Consider the following 13,113-nt stretch of genomic DNA (forward strand, 5'->3'; position numbering starts at 1 on the left):
CTGCCGTACCATCAAATATCTACATGCTTTCCTCAGGAATGGCTTGCATTTGTTCAACGTCATTTTCTTAAAAACCACCTAGGACAGATTTATTTGTTTTTACAGATGTATCATCAACGTTTGTAAGAGACCATGGAAGAGGACAAAATTTAAGTTGGAGTACCTCTCGTATATCCAACTGTCTAGTCTGGGCTATGACATGCAGGCTACCGAAAAGAGTTTTATTTGTTTTCAATATGATGCTGTTGTTATCACCCATTAACTGTTAACCTTTTATTTCCTGTGTTGAACATGTAAGCAATGATTGTCTTTTGATTAGTTTGAAGATATTGGTTGACTTATGAATAAGCCGTTCATTAATGACATTTTCTGATGCCGACTTTCCCTTTTCATACGCGTTTGGAAGGTTGCACCTTAATTCCGAAGAAGCAACAGTACCCGAGGAAAAGCCAGATAACTGCTTAGATGTTTCAAATGGATTTGTCAACCTTTGCAGTGTCTGAACCAATTTTAATAGTCAGTTTCTTCTCGCTTCATTTGAGTTTTTCAAGTTCTTTTTGTGCGGATGTTTCAGGGTTAACAATTCCTGCCAAATCTCGACATTTTAATGATATTGAAGCTCTTTCATGTTCATTTAACAACCAACATTTAGTAAAACTTTGATTTTAACTGAAACCAACAACGCCATCTCTTGTTTTTTGTATCTTTGTTCAATGTTTGCTCTATTGTTTGGTCAACTGGAGATCTAGAAACTCCATGAGAGCTTCTCTGAACACAAAAACAACCAGATGAAAGATATTCATGCGCATCAGGATGGATATTTTGCATATGAAGCAAATAGACTGACATGTATCGGGAATAGTTTTGACGGTCATATGCAAAAAACTGAATGCAAACAAAGTAACAAAATTATTTGACAATATGTACAAAATTTAAAAAACAAGACTAAATTCATTGAACAGTGAAGTAATATATCCAAGCAAGAAGGAAAGAAAATGGAAAAAAAACCACTATGAAATGAAGAACAATGTATACATTAAGAAAAGCAAATAAATAGTAACCAGACGGTATGTCAAATCGACATAGTTTTGTGCCAAAGAAAGTAAAAAGTCTTAACAAATTCCCCAACTGACTATTTGAACTTCTTTCAAAGCAATGTTTGTCGATGAAATGACTTAAAAATCTTAACTCAATCACGAAATAGCTAAACCACAAAATGTAAACAAGCACACCTTTATTGAGTTCGATAGAGTGCACCCTTTCAGAACGCAAAAAAAATTGTCATTTTTTCATAAATATTTTTTTACACATTAACTTTATAAAATGATTTGTCTCACAAAAGCAACATACTCGTCAATTTAATGTTTGTTTTCAGTTGCAAATTAATGAGCTGAAAGTGCTTATGTGTGCTTATGTTTGAATATATTATCGACTGAATCGAAGACGGTAATGTGACGATTTCCGGTATTTCACGAGTATTTGCACGTACATATGTTTTATTGAAAAATTCATATTTAAGACGATATTTTAATATTGAAAATAGTTTAAACATTGCATACCGGTCAATTTTAAATTTTAATTCACAAAAACGGATAATTGCATTACGAATTTCTTTATGAAATGAGAAAATATGCCTTAATTTTAACCAAAAAATCGGATTGTTTGTAATGTAAATAAACTTTTTTTTAAAACAAAAAATCTTCAGAATTACATTAAATATGATAGTTTTATATCTGTTTTAGTTGTTTAAACCTATAATTTTTTTTTAATCGCTTTATATTGAAAATTTTAATTAAGAATTACTTAGTCATGATAGCTAAATGAGGGGAACATTGAAAGGGACGTTTTTAAACCTCTTTTGGACACTTTTTTTAGTCTAGCAAAAAAAATCGCGGTACCCTGGGGTGTAACACAAACTCCTTAACTAGAGCGCTTTTGAAAACTAGCTGATGGACTAATGATAATTCTAATACTTTAATAATTAAAGATGGTGTTCTACAATCTAAACCAAAAGCATCAATAAAGATCAATAGTATTAGTCAGTGGACTGATGCATTCCTGATACATTGATATTTACTTGTCAAGTCATTTGGGAGAGACAACAAGGCTTCTGAAATACATGAGTAACATTCGACTGGGAGCTAGTATGGTTCCCGGTTTAGGTTGAAAGAGGTATGACGAGCAATTTCGTTTAAAAAAATAAGAATGTCGTCTTGTAACTGGGGAACAGTTGATTTAGAGCTTTAGTTACTCTTCATGTATGATGATAACACACAAAATAACCAAAACCATGTAACTAATGCGTATAAATGTTATGATTATAACAATGGATCTTGTACTAGGCCTACCTGTTATTATTCACATAGTTGTTCAGGTATTCACCCATCGGTAAACTGTACACGTTTCCATGGTGCTCAGACAAATTTTAATTTTAGGCATGGTCCTAGATTCGCTGCTGGACAACCAAATAACAGTTCGAAACGAGGCTCGAGTGTTAATCCAAGGGCAGCTGTCAGATTCCAGCGACCAGCTTTCAACGGTTCATTCAATCGCTAATACGACAATTGAAGTTGATGTTCTTTGCAAGTTTTTGGAAAATTATAGTAATAAAACAGTTGCTTCAGAATTATATTGGGGATTTTTGGAAGGTTTTCGTCTAAATTATACTGGACCTAGGATGACTACTGATTGTAGAATTCTAGTTTCTGTTTTTGGCAATGAAGTTGAAGTTGCAAAAAAATTATTGAAAGAAATTAATTTGGGAAGAATAGCTGGTCCATTTAACAATATACCACTTTTTAATTTAAGATTGTCTCAGATTGGCTTATGTCCTAAAAAGGATGGTTCTTGGAGGCATTTATCATACCCACAAGGTTTAAGCATAAATGATTTTATTGATAAAAGGGCGTGTGTTCTGTGACTTATACGCCGTTCGACCATGCACTAGATATGGTGCGTAGCCAAGGAAAGTTCGCCCTAATTTGGAAAAAAAGATATTAGCTCGGCATTTAGGATTTTACCACTAAACCCGGAGGATTTTGAGTTATTTGGTTTCAAATTTTTGGACTTTTACTTTGTGGAACGCTGTTTGCCTCAAGGTTGTAGTTTGTCTTGCGCAACGTTTGAGAAATTCTCAACATTTCTAGAATGTATCTTTAAGGACAAAACGGAATCGGAAAGTGTTATACACTACTTAGATAGTTTTTTTGTTTTCAGGCCCGGGGACTGATTCAACTTGCCTTAACCTGATGAGTGAATTTGATTGTGTATGTGATCACTTAGGAGTTCCTTTGGCACATGATAAGACCGTCGGTCCAACTCATGTTCTTACTTTTTTGGGTTTTGAAATTGATACAATTGAAATGTCTGAAATTGAAAACAAAAATTTCAAACTTGTTAGGCAAAAAAAAAAGAACAACATTACGTGTTCTCCAGTCTTTTACAGGCATTTTGTTCGAGAGTGATCCCTACGGTTAGGACATTCAACAGACATTTTTTTATGATTCAATGTCAGGAATATCAAATCCTCGCCATCATATAAGACTAACTGCGTCAATTAAGGAAGACATAAGGCTGTGGTCGTTATTTTTAGATTGTTTTAATGGCAAATTTTATTTTCCCGACTCCGATTGGATATCAAATGTTGATATGGAGTTATTTACTGATAGTGCGGGGAGTGCGTTTTGTGGATGTGCTTCGTATTTACATCCAAATTGGGCTTTCTTTCCTTGGCCGTCATTTTGGTTAGGTTGTGATATATTAAAGGACATTACATTTTTAGAGTTATTACCTATTGTATTAGCCTTTCATTTGTGGTATGAGATCTTTGCGAATAAGTTAATTATCTTACACGTTGACAATAAAGCACTTGTTCATATCTTGAATTCTAAAACGTCTAGATCAAGAAGGGTAATACACATTCTTCGTACTTTAGTCTTAAAAGCTATGTTTTATAATATTCAGTTCAAAACAATGCATATTACATCAAACAAAAACTTTATTGCGGATGCAATTTCTCGTCAACAGTGGCCACGGTTTCGTCGCATGTCTCCAGAGGCGCTACAAGAACCAGAAAAGGTCCCACAGTCTTTTCTTCAAGTGATCTCAAATTTGAATCCAACAAGTTGTCAACGGCGTCAATCTCACCAAACACAAGTGATACTTATGAAACTGCTGTCAGGTCATTTGATCAATTTAGATCTTCACACTGACATGCCATTTATTGGCCACCCTCACTTAATGTTATCTGTAACTTTATAGCATATTTATCTGTGCGAGGTTTTGCTCCGTCTACTGTCAAGTCTTATATTTTTGGTATAGCCTTTAAATGTAAAATGTTAAATATTACTGTTAACACTCACAACTTTATAATTAAGAAAATGTTAATTGGAATGGAAAGGCTTGACAAACGAGTGGATTTAAGATTGCCAATTACACCACAGATTTTAGATAAATTGACTTCACTATAACCTTCTGTATGTCTCACATAGTATGAGACCTTACTGTTTTCGGGGTTGTTTAGTTTGACGTATTTCGGTTTCTTCAGGATAGGGGAATTAGTAGTCAGTAAATCACTGGCACATTCTCACACTTTGTCGTTAGATGATTTTAGTTTTTCAGAAAATAACGTTTCTATCAACCTTAAATTTTCAAAAACTGATCAGTTAGGCAACGGTAGTTTAATAAATATACCTTCAATTAATTCCCATGTACATTTGTATGTCCTGTTCATTTATTAAAGAAACATTTCATTGCCAGGCCCAAAAATATTGGTCCTGCATTCATACACTTCGGTGGAAACTATGTTACACGTTATCAGTTTAACCTGTTCTAAAGAAAGCTCTGAATGTGGCGAATATTACATCGGAATATTTTTAAAGTCATAGTTTTAGGATCGGCGCTGTATCTCAGTCTTTGAAAATGGGATTTTCTGATGATGAAATTCAGGATTTTGGTCGTTGGGCATCAAAAGCTTATAAAAGATATATCAGAATACCAACGCTAAAGTTAGCAAGTCAAATTTAATATGTGTCATCATTTATTTGTTTGTATATATTGTACATTATTGATTTGAAATTTAAATACTCGCCTGATCGTCACTTTAAGACTTTTTTTGGTTGGTGGGTTCTTCAATCATCAAACATGCATTTGTTCATGCTAGAAAGTCTGTCGATGGTGTAAATTTAGGTTTGGAACGAATAAAAACTACAATATGGTGGCAAGGAAAAAATAGAATAAGGATTTGTAAGATAATACCTAAAGTCAAACATTTGCTTACATTTGAAGAACACCCGCAAGTATTATTATTTCAATGTGGTGGAAATGATATAGGAAAAAAATTGTCATGCGTATTACAACACGATATTTTAAAAGTAATTGATTGGTTTCGGGTCTTACTACCACAGTCAAAATTTGTTTGGTCTCAAATTTTACCCAGATTTAAATACAGGAATGAGATTGTTCACAGATCTTTGAACAGAACTAAGAGTTAAATTAAATAGTTTAGTATCTACATATATCATCAAACATGGTGGTGCTTATATTAAATATCCCGTTAAATATCCAGAAATATCTGAAGACAACCCAGATTTATTTTTAGACGGTGTTCATTTATCAGATATCGGAAATAATTTGTTTTTGTATAGGTTACAGCAAGGTTTATTTGACATTATAAAATTTTCACATACAATTTGTCCACAAAACGGCGAAGTAGGTCCATGGCTTCGGGAATCTGTTAGCTTGTAGTTACGGTGGTCAGATTATTTAACATACAGGTTTTTTATTTTTCAAATAAATAACCTTCATAGTACTGGTTGGTGGTAACAATTTTCGAAATATTCTGTTATGACAGAAGATTTCGAATTTGTTTAGTGGCGGACTTTATAGGCTGCACCAGTACCGATAAACTTGATTTTTAGATATTTAAATAAAGATATAAATAGTCTTTTGGTTGAATTAGACACTGTTAAAGAAGATTTAGAGCAAATAGTAAATAATCAAACAAGGGGGGCTATTATACGATCACACGCCGAGCACTGTGAAGGCAATGAAAGAAATTCAAAATATTTCTTATCATTAGAAAAACGCAATTATAAAAATAAATGTATAAACAAATTAGTTGTAAACGACATTGAAATTGTGTCACAAAAAAAAAACCTAAACGAAGAGAGACATTTCTATGAAAATGTGTACGCATCTAAAGAAGACCCTGATAAATATTCAGGTGATTCTAATTTTTTTGAATTAAATTTTATTCCTAAGCTTACAGATCTGGAAAAGGATATATGCGATGCAGATATTTCAGAATCTGAGTGCGTTAAAGTTTTAAAAACATTTAAAAATAATAAAAGCCCTGGTACAGACGGGCTTACTGCTGAGTTTTACAACTTTTTCTGGATTGATATAAAAAAATATGTGTTAGAAAGCTATGAATATTCCTTCGAAACCGGAACCCTCTCAATAGACCAAAGACGGGGTATTCTTACTCTTATTCCAAAGAAAGATAAAGATAGAACACTCTTGTCAAACTGGCGTCCCCTCTCTATCTTAAATTTTGATTATAAATTATTAGCCAAAGTTATTGCGGAAAGAATTTAATTATTTCTTCCAAAGCTTATAGATCCGGACCAAACGGGATATGTGGCTGGTAGATACATTGGTAAAAATCTACGACTCATTGCTGATAATATATTGTTAACTACTTTAAAGAATTATCCAGGGCTTATATTACTGGTCGATTTCGAAAAGGCGTTTGATACGCTACAATGGAAATTTATTCAAAAAGCATTGGTTTGTTTTAATTTTGGTAGCAATTTCCGGAAATGGGTCTTAACTTTATACTCAAATATATCTAGTCTTGTCGTTAATAATGGATTTAGTTCTAGTCCATTCACAATTGAGAGAGGTGTTCGACAAGGGTGTCCTTTGTCTCCTTTTTTTATTTATTTTGGCCGTTGAACTGCTGGCAATAAGTATTCGTAAGAACAATCAGATATCTGGTATAAAAATTGGGGATACTGAAATCAAAATTTCACAGTTGGCTGATGATACCACTTGGTTTTTTTTGAAAGATGTTTTTTCCGCGCAAATTTTATTAGATTCCTTTAACGATTTTGAGAAGTGTTCAGGATTAAAAGTATTTTTTTCTAAAACCGAAGCAACATGGATTGGAAGAAATAAGTTTAACAAAGAAGGTTCCCTTCCTATTAAATGGACAGATGGTTTTAAAAACCTTAGGTTTAAAATTTAATGCTTGTGAGGAAATGGTTTGTTCTAATTTAGATACATGCATAGAAAAAATGGAATCAATAATTAAACTATGGAGGATCAAAAACCTTTCCTTGATCGGAAAAATTGTAATTCTTAAATCACTTGCAATATCGAATCTTATTTATGTCATTTCATCTACATATGTACCAAGATCTTATGTAATTAAAATACAACGTGATATTAATAGTTTTTTTATGGAATGGTAGTACTCTGAAAGTTAAATCGGAAGTTATTCAAAATTCTCCTAGCGAGGGGGGACTGAAAGCTCAAAATTTTGAAGCACAGCTGTTATCCTTTCGTATTATGTGTGTTAAAAGATTTCTATCAGAACATGACTCCAAAGCATTTTTCTCTCTTTTTGATTTAGAAGGACTTGTTTATGAGCAGATGTGAATTTGAGTTTTTGAATTTGAAAGCACCTCTTTTTTATATAGAAGTGCTATCTGCATGGAAACGTTTCAAGGGTATTTTCATCCCGTTAAATGCATTTCATGTTAGAAAAGAATTTATTTGGTTCAATCCGTTTATCAAATTTGATCAAAAGAGTATTTTTTACAGATCTTGGTACATGAAAGGCATAAGGTTCATCAATGATATTGTAGATGATAAAGGCGTTTTTTGTCTCATGACGCTATTAACAAAAAAAAATAACCTGAATGTCACTTTTGTAGACATTCTATCTATCAAGCTTGCTATACCACGTGACTGGAAAGATTTTTTATTACAACAACACATGTCACCTAACAGCAAATCATTTGGATTCGTTTTTGAGCATGAGAATAAAAAAATGCCTATTAGTAAATTATTTGCTAAAGATGTATATTCACTTTTTATCGATCGGGGAAGTGTTTCTCCTATTTCACAACAAAGATGGGAAGAAAGTTTTAATATAGAAATTAGTGACGAACAATGGAAACATATTTATTCATTAGCTTTCAAATGTACTATAGAAAGCAAACTACAAGCTTTTCAATATAAATTACTACACAGAATAGTCTCACATAATTATCTTCTTGAAAAATATAAACTTTCCTTAACTAATGAATGTGCCAGTTGTAAAGAAATAGAAACTATAGAGCATAAATTTTTTGAATGTACAGAAATAAAACAATTTTGGAGAGATTTTTCAAATTGGTGGTATTCAGTTTTTGGAGAAAAACTATTCTTGAATTTTTGGTGTATTGAATTCTGATAACTTAGTTCTAAATTATTGCATTCTACAGGCAAAATATTACATTTATTATGTAAAGAATACACAATTAGACAGACTGTTCATATCTGTGCAAGCTTTTCTTACATTTTTGAAAAGACGTCTGTAGATATTAGAATATTTGTATATTTCTAAAGACAAACACGAGTCATTTGTCAACAGATGGGGGGAATTTTATAAAAACTATTTATTATACTAATTAAATAAATTATTTCTTAATATTGTTATAGTATAATGTATTCCAAAGTATTCTTAAGACGTATCATATACTGAATATTCACACCACTATCTTGTAAATTTTTACTTTGTCTTATTTGCATAATGTCAATAGTATAACAATGCCATACATGTCATGTCATTCACTTATATCTTGTAAAAATGTATGTATGCACTGTAGTTTGAACACCAAAAAGATCAATAAAAAATAACTTGATTTATTATTATTTAATTTTATAGACCATTAATTCATTTCTTCATTTACACTTCAAACATAGTTTTTCATGTTGGTTAGGACATCTGTTGCCAGGGTTCAATTCAGCACACTATTAATTCATAATTTCATTACATTTTAGTTTTATTTTAATTTTAATTATCTATTATATTTTAAAGATTTGATTTATAATTTTACTTTACGGTTACCCAAAGACCCTTTGTTCATGGGTTGGTAACCGACAGAAGCCGTGATCTTACTTCGCCAATAAATATATATTATTCTTAACATGTGTTATCTCTTATTAATCATCCAAACTATCACACAAAACCTAAGAAGAACTATTTGAAAAAAAAAGAAACATTCGAACCTTGCCCCGCCTCCTGTTTTTAAGTTATAAAGTTCACTGTTAGAGAAGCTGACTGTTTTGTTAGACAAGTTATGAATACATTGAATTAAGAACTCTCTTTAAAGACATAGCTGAGTGAAACAACATCTAAATATATAAAATCATAACTCTACACAAATGTGTATACCTTTAAGATTCATCTTTATGAACTCCATTTAAACTTATAGTAACATAAAAATTATAATGTAACCTACTCGCACCCGTAGATTAAACTATTCTTAACTGTCAATTATTTAACACATCACATGAGACAAACTGCTCTAAATCACAGATCACAGGCACTTGTTACAGAATAAAACTTTCCTTTGTTCCACCTTAATATACCATTAAGGTATTTTGGGGGAAATATTCTGAAACAAGTGACTATGTCACAGAAAAAGCATCTTCCCAGTTTTCATGAAATTGCTCTCTATTAAAGCCATATCCTGGAAATTATGAAAAAAACAGGCTGGTACAGGATTGGGGAAATGTTCGTAAATGTCGCCAACGTCGCCAACATTCTGAACAGTACCCGGTTCGCCAACGTCGCCAACGTCGCCAACATTTTGAACAGTACCCCTGTTCGCCAACGTCGCCAACGTCGCCAACATTCTAACCTGTTCACCAATTCGTCGCCAACATTCTAACCAGTACCCCTGTTCGCCAACGTCGCCAACGTCGCCAACATTCTAACCAGAACCCCTGTTCGCCAACGTCGCCAACGTCGCCAACATTCTAACCAGTACCCCTGTTCGCCAACGTCGCCAACGTCGCCAACATTCTAACCAGAACCCCTGTTCGCCAACGTCGCCAACATTTTAACCAATACCCCTGTTCGCCAACGTCGCCAACGTCGCCAACATTCTTACCAGTATCCCTGTTCGCCAACGTCGCCAACATTCTAACCAGTACCCCTGTTCGCCAACGTCGCCAACATTCTAACCAGAACCCCTGTTCGCCAACGTCGCCAACGTCGCCAACATTTTAACCAGTACCCCTGTTCGCCAACGTCGCCAACGTCGCCAACATTCTTACCAGTATCCCTGTTCGCCAACGTCGCCAACGTCGCCAACATTCTAACCAGTACCTCTGTTCGGCAACGTCGCCAACGTCGCCAACATTCTAACCTGAGTACCCCTGTTCGGCAACGTCGCCAACGTCGCTAACATTCTGAACAGTACCCCTGTTTGCCAACATTCTAACCCATACCCCTGTCGCCAACATTCTTAACAGTACCCCTGTAACAGGGGTATTGGTATTAAAACCTTTAATCAAGTTGAACAATTGCAACCTATCCAGAAACTAAATAGTGCTACATTTTTTATAATTAAATAGCTATAGCCCATAAATAGTTTCCAAAAAGGAATACAAAAATCTTCAAAAAAGACTTACCAGCCTGCTAACAACCATTTAAACATCATTATAAAATGTAACAAGTGCTTTTAAAATAAAAAGCAGTAACTCAACAGTGAAAATCAGGTCAATGACATGTACATATGACAGACATTTAAAACTTCGTAACATTATATATCTGCATAAAATTTTTTTTAAAAAGCATTCAATTCTTTAACTTTAAAATAACTATAGGCTCTAAAGAGCCTGTGTTGTTGACCTTAGTCTAAGTGCATATTCTACAGAGGACACATACTCTCCAACATTGCTCTTGTCAGATTATCTCAATTCATTACAGTTAATAACTAAATAATAGACAAAATTGCATTTTACACAGTGTTATTTTTTTTACCATGTCTGCCATCTTCATTGGCGGGCGGACAGGGTCAGAGTACATATTTTACAAAAAAAATACATACTCCAATTATTATTGTAGCCATGTCTGGTAAAATTTTACCTACAAGTTTCAGATTATATTTTTGTTAAAGTAAACCATGTAAATAGACAATTTTAAATGATCATTGTATAAATTCAATTTATATTCAACTAAAGATTTCTTGCTGTTGTGCAATACACTGTGCTGTTGCGCAATACTAAGTATGCTGTTGGGCAATACTTAGTATGCTGTTGGGCAATACTTAGTAAATCTTTTGTCAGTTTGACACATTCCCCATTTCCTTTCTCAATTTTATTCAATAACTTCTCAATGTTTCATCAAAAATTTATAAAAAAAACTAAAGGGAGGTTATCTTAATAAATAAAAATAAGTCATCAAATCTTAATAAAAACTGCTTTAAGCACTTTAAACTCGGAAACGTAAAATCTTCAATTTATAAAAACCAAAAGAAAGCTTACAACAATATAGATATAAACAATTTAAATTGACATTTTTAGGTTACTGTCCGAAGTGGAAAATCCCCCTTTTTGTATAGAATTAAACCCCATAAATCAAAAAAGGTATAGTATAAAATTTATAAAAATCAAAAGGAAGCTCATGTAAATAAAATTTAACAATTCACCACAGTTTCTTGCAAGTTGGTGAAATTATTTTTAAGGTTATTGTCTGTAAACTGGAGAATCTCCCCTTTTTTAATAAATAAAAGTAGGAAACGGTAAATCCAGTATATCATTATAAAAAAAGAAAAGCAAATCACGTCAATAGATATAAACAATTTACCAAAGTTTTATGCATATTAGTTAAAGCGTTTTTCAGTTAATGTCCAACATGTTAAAAACGAACGAACACACAGACGGACAAACTTTCAATGATAAACCATAATACGTCAGTCAGGAGTAATACTTGTGCAAGTTATTTTTAATTACTTGCAGAAGTAATATTAATTTAAATATATTTTTAAAATAATATTGGCTGAGTTATGTCCCTTAAACATTCCGATTTTTTTACTTTTGAAAGTAAAAAAGTCATCCTATTTTCTTTTATTAAATTTTTATAATTTCTTTGCTGTAATAGAATTTTGAATTATCTGCCCTTTGCAGATGTCTTTACTAATCATTTAAGTGTAATTTAATAGACAATGAAAATCTCATTTGTCTGTTATCTTCAGAACACTGCTCATTTACATGCTCCCAAGGAGCAATTTTTGAAGGCCTTGCGCAATTACTTAAGATCTTTGCGCAATCAGTTTCTTTGTTGAACTAATGAGATGAAATATTGAACTCTAATTAAAAAAAAATCAGTAAACCAGGGAAACATCATGAAAGGCATAAATTTACATCTCAAAACTTAATGACTTTTGTGGGATTGTAAGAAAAATTTACTTATACAAGTAAATTTTTAAGAAAATTAAGGGGAAATTATTCAAAAATTATTTATTTACTTATTTTTTTTACTTCTTCAAGTAAATAAAAATAAATTGTTCAAGTAGTACCCCTGACTGTAAACGGGCGTACAACAAACATTCTGTGAGTATTGCATGGCAATGCAAAATCCCCTACAAATTAAAAAATTCATTGTATTGGAACAAAATTGTAACTTGATTTATAACTTGTCATTGTAAACATTAAAACAAATATCAAGTCAATGTATTTAAGCATGACAAAAAAAGTGTTTAAAACTGATTATTTCAGATAATTTTCTAATCCCAACAACCATTACTCTGCACAAAATTATCAGACCAAATAAAAAATTTAAACTTGAACTGTTACTTGTTATGATAAATTTATATACTAATTATCAAATCCATATATTCAAAAATGACAAAAAAGGTGAGGAAAACCTGGGAACAGTATATCTAACATTAATATATATGTTCCTGGGAAAACTGATTATTTTAGTGAATTTTCAAAAGTAAAGGGACCATAACTCTGCCCAAAATCATTACACTGCAACAAAATTCAAACTTCTTTGTAACTTGCAATGATAAAATAAAAAACCAAACATCAAATTAATATCTTCAAAAAAAT

The sequence above is a fragment of the Mytilus edulis genome, chromosome 4 (genome assembly GCF_963676685.1).
Source record: "Mytilus edulis chromosome 4, xbMytEdul2.2, whole genome shotgun sequence".
Classification (NCBI taxonomy): Eukaryota; Metazoa; Mollusca; class Bivalvia; order Mytilida; family Mytilidae; genus Mytilus; species Mytilus edulis.